This window comes from Nicotiana attenuata, unplaced genomic scaffold (genome assembly GCF_001879085.1).
Source record: "Nicotiana attenuata strain UT unplaced genomic scaffold, NIATTr2, whole genome shotgun sequence".
Lineage (NCBI taxonomy): Eukaryota > Viridiplantae > Streptophyta > Magnoliopsida > Solanales > Solanaceae > Nicotiana > Nicotiana attenuata.
The window spans coordinates 132,084-137,579 of NW_017670786.1; positions in this window are offsets into that span (position 1 = coordinate 132,084).

A 5,496-nucleotide genomic window follows, 5' to 3' on the forward strand; every position below is an offset into this window, starting at 1 on the left:
AAAGGAACAGGATATGACAAGGAACAACAACCAAAATTCTCGATAAGAAATAGGTGATTATTACTTTAGTGTGAGTACTTCCGAATTAGTAGCAGTGTTAAGTGGCATGGGCGATAAGGTATGGTGACCCAAATAAATGAGATCCAATTCTAGCAAAAGAAGCCAGGAATTTTTGTGTGAGTTTCATAATAATCATGGGCAGGTAACGGTAGATTGCAGGCTCCTACAAGCGGAGGTTGATTATTTATTAAAAAAAGGTTATCTCACTAATTTATTTAGTGAGAAAGGTAAGCAGTCTTATATGAAGAACAAGGAAGAGTCATCAAAGCCCCCATCACCAAAGAGGACGGTTAACGTAATAACTGGGGGTGAGGAGGTCAATGGAGTAACATATACAACAACAAAAAGAACAACTAAAATATTAGTGACTCGTGGGAAGTGAATTCACCAAGTCTTAGAGGGAGAGAGCATAATATTCGGCGATGATGATGCAGATGGCTTGTTCATCCCTCACAATGATGCACTTGTAATTTCTTTACTTGTTCGTGATACCAATGTCAAACGGGTTTTGATTGATCCAGGTAGCTCAATGAATATTATATTACTACAAGTGGTCAACATAATTCAAGCAACTAATCATGTAATACCCAAGGCTCAGTCCTGGGTTCGACAATTCAAGTGTCATAACAAAGGGAGAAATCACGTTGTCCACATTTGCCGAATGAGTAGTGAAAGATACCAAATTCCAAGTGGTGGATGAAAAAATAGCTTACAACATGATTTTAGGGAGGCCATAGATTCATTATATGGATGTAGTAACAACTCTACATTAGGTTATCAAATTTCCATCACTATAGGAATTTATAAGATCAGGGGAGATCAACGAGCAGTGCGAGAAACCAATACAGTGAATGTAAAAGGTGGAACAACCAAACGCGGAGAAGAAAAATAACAATTACAGTGTCTAGATGAGGAAAATATGCTCTCTACCTCGATGTTAGATAAGGGAGACAAAACAAATATGGATCTAAGACTTGATGTGATCCGGGAACCAGAAGAGAATGGAACTATCAAAACAAATATACAAGAGCTCGAAGATGTAATCTTATTCACTCACCGACCCGAGAGAAAACTTTATATTAGGATAAACTTAAGCCCAGAGTTGAAAAGTAAGTTTATTGAATTTTTACGTACTAATGTTGATTGTTTTTCCTAGTCACACTTAGATTTGGTAGGAATTCCACCGGAGGTAATGACTCATAAATTAACTGAATATCCATTACACCCACCGATGAAACAAAAGAAGAGAAAGCAAGGAGATTTAAAAAATCAGGTAATTCAGGAAGAGGTAAGTAAACTCTTGAAAATTGGTTCAATTCGTGAGGTAAAATACCCTGACTGGTTAGCAAATACTGTTATAGTACCTAAGAAAAATGTTAAATGGCGAGTATGTGTAGAATATATTGATCTAAATAAGGTATGTACCAAAGATTCAGTTTCTTTACTACATATAGATCAACTAAGTGATTCTATTGCTGGACATGAGCTTTTAAGTTTTTAGATGTTTATTCTGGATATAATCAGATTAAAATAGATCCCGAGGACTCGAAAAAAACTTCTTTATTACAGACCGGGGGACTTATTATTATAAAGTCATGCCTTATGGTCTAAAGAATGATGGAGCTACGTATTAAATATTGGTGACTAACATGCTTCAAGAATATCTGAGGAAAGCCATGGAAGTCTACATTAAGGACATATTGATGAAATCACCTCAAACGGGAGATCATCTCAAGCTTTTGAATGAAACCTTTGCCATTCTTAGCAAGTATAATATGAAATTGAACCCGAAAAAATGCGTATTTGGAGTGGCATCCAATAAGTTTTGGGGTTTTCTTTTTCTAGTAGGGGATTGAGGTAAATCTTGCTCAAATTAAAGCAATTAAAGAAATACCTGATGTGCTCACAAGTAAAAAAGAAGTACAGAGACTAACCGAGAGAATAACAGTTTTGGAGAGATTTATATCGAAATCTTCAGAAAACTGCTTCAGAATTTTCTCATTGTTAAAAAAGCAAAATAAGTTTGAATGGACAGATGACTGCCAACAAGCATTGAGAGATTTGAATGCGTACCTTTCAAAACCTCTTTTGCTATTAGAGCAAGGTATGTAGAAAGATTACTTGTTTACTTAGTTGTATCTAAAGTTGCAGTAAGCCCAATATAAGTACGGGAAGAAAAAGGTATGCAATCTCATATATATTATGTTAGTAAGGCGTCACTAGAAACTGAAATAATATATCCACATTTAGAAAAATTAGCCCTGGCATTAATAATGGCATCAAGAAAATTACGACCTTATTTTCTAAGTCATCCTATATATGTCGGAACTAATTTTTCATTACGGAACATTTTGCATAAACATGAATTATCAAAAAGATTAGTCAAGTGAGCATTATAACTTAGTGAACCCACGATATTGTTTATCGGCACGAACTACCAAAATGTCACGTGTACTAGTAGTTTTTGTAGAAAATTTTAGTTCAATTTTACTTCGTGAAGCTAAAAATAAGGTTCGGGCATCAACCGAATCTAATCTAGGGACTTGGACACTATACATCGATGGCTCCTCAAATATAAAGGGAGCAGGTTTGGGTATTGTGTTAATATCACCTTCAGGGCAAACTATTAGACAAGTTGTAACGACCCGATCGGTCATTTTGATAATTTATGCCCCGATCCCCTGTTAACTGCTTCCCCCGTGTCTTTTTCTACTATTGTGATTTGCCGGGATGATTCGTTGTGAGTTTCGGACTGCTTTGGGACACTTAGTCCCTAAATGAGAGCTTAAGTCTTAGAATTTAGACCGTAGTCGGAACAGTGTGAACACGGCTCCGGAATGGAATTCCGTCAATTCCGTTAGCTCTATTGGGTGATTTTGGGCTCAGGGGCGTGTTCGGATTGTGTTTTTGAGGTCCGTAGCTCATTTAGGCTTGCAATGGCGAAAGTCAAAATTTTGGAGTTTCGGGCTGATAGTGGAATTTTTGATATCGGGGCCGGAATCCAATTCCGGAAGTTGGAGTAGGTCCATAGTATTGAATATGACTTGTGTGCAAAATTTGGGGCCAATTGGATGCGGTTTCGTCGGGTTCGACATCGGTTGTAGAATTTTGAAATTTTAATTTCATTAAGTTTGGATTGGAGGGTGATTCGTGATTTTAGCGTTGTTTGATGTGATTTGAAGGCTCTACTAAGTTCGTATGGTATTTTAGGATTGGTTGGTATGTTTGGTTGAGGTCCCGGGGGCCTCGGGTGTGTTTCAGGTGCTTAACAGATTGGTTTGGGACTTATGCCTTTGCTGAAGTTTGCTACACCAGTTGATTTCGCACCTGCGGATTATTGACCGTAGTTGCGGCGCCGCAGAAGCGGATATGGACCTTGGCAGTTGGGACCATAGGTGCGGCTGGGGGACCACAGAAGCGGCTCGCAGATGCGGCCCAGTGCCTGCAGATGCGGCCCCAGCCCAGTTAAGTTGCTTTCGCACCTGCGATGATATTTCCGTAGGTGCGGGACCGCAGATGCGGTCCAATGAGCGCAGAAGCAGAAATCACTGGGCAGAAAAGGGGATTTTTAGGGTTTGAAATTTCATGGCACAAAATTCAATTTGGAGCTCCGTGGAAGGCGATGTTACGAAGGATTTTGAAGGAGAGCTATTGGTAACTAATCCTAACTCGATTTTGATCCTATTACATTAATCTATTGTTGTATTCTTCATCTAATTAAAGAATTTGAGGGTGGAAGTTTGGAAAATGGGGGAAAAGTTCCCCAATCGAAAATCAGAGGTTTGAGTGGGAATTAGGAGTCGGTTTTGGATGATTTTTGTATGAGTGAACTCGTGAGCGAGTGGGTGTTTATAATTTGTGACTTTTACCCGATTCTGAGACGTGGGCCTGGGGAGGATTTTGGGCATTTTTCTATTTTCTTACCCTAGCTTTGATTTCATTAGCTAAACTAGTTGCTTGTAGATATATTTACGTTATGTAATTGATTTGATTAGATTTGGGCCACTCGGAGTTGGATACTCGTGGCAAGAGCGTAATTTCGGATTGATTTGAGTTTGTTTTAGGTAAGTGGCTTCCCTAACCTTGTGTGGGGGAACTCCCCTTAGGATTTGGTATTGTTGATATATGAATGCCGTGTACGTGAGGTGACGAGTACGTACACGGTCTATTTTTTGAAAAACCGCATTTTCATTAAGTAAATATCTATGTTTTCCTTAAATTGAGCAATACTAGTATATGTAGCCATCTCGTTTAGCTTAGGAAAGCATGATTACATGCCTTAACTGTCTTAACTGCCTTAATGCCTACCTGGACTCTGTGCAGCATGTTAGAGTAAGAATTTCCTGTTTCCTTTGATATGAACTTAATTAAAACTGTAGAAATCCTTGTTGAAACTGTTGTTTATGTTGAATGAGTTGTGTATTTACTTTGGGACTACGGAACAATATTCCGGGAGATCCCCCTGCATGTTTATGTTTGGAACTACGGGACGGTATCCCGGGAGATCCCCTGTACTGGATATTTACTTTGGGACTACAGAATGGTATTCCGGGAGATCCCCCTGCACATTTACGTTTGGGACTACGGGACGGTATCCCAGGAGATCCTCTGTTGCTATCTCTATGTACCTAGTTGTTGTTTTTCTGTGATTTCATATTTGTTGACTGCTAGTATTTTTCTTTACTACAATATTTCTTACTGTTTTATCTTATTATATGTATAAACCAGTAGGGCCCTGACCTGATCTCGTCACTACTCGGCCGAGGTTAGGCTTGGCACTTACTGGGTACCGCTGTGGTGTACTCATGCCCTTTCCTGCACATGTTTTTCATGTGCAGATCTAGGTCCATCGTACCGGCCTCATCACTAGTTGCAGTCGCTGCTGCCGGTTGGAGACTTTAAGTTACATCTGCCCGCGCCCGCAAATCCCCGGAGTCCCCCTCTATCCCCTTATGTTCATTTCTCTTTCTTTCTATAGAGATGATATATAGAACAATTAGAACATCTTAGTAGCTTGTGACTTGTGAGTTTCCGGGTTTTGGGTATTGTTCAGTACTTTTTCTGAAGTGATAACTGTATATGCCGAGTGGCATTTAGTTGCTTAATGGATAGTTGTGTTGCCAATAGTTATTATTCATGCTTTTGTTTTCATTTCTGCAATGTGTTAGGCTTACCTAGTCGTAGAGACTTGGTGCCGTCACGACTGTTCATGGAGGGAGGAATTTGGTCGTGACAAGTTCGTATCAGAGCTCTAGGTTCATAGGAGTCGTGAGTCACAAGCCGATTTATTAGAGTCTCGCGGATCGGTACGGAGACGTCTGTACTTATCTTCGAGAGGCTATGGAACTGTTAGGAAAATTCCACTTCATTTGATTCCTTGTCGTGCGAGATTATTGACTTCGAAATTTCTAAACTTCTGTCTTCTATTCTCTCACA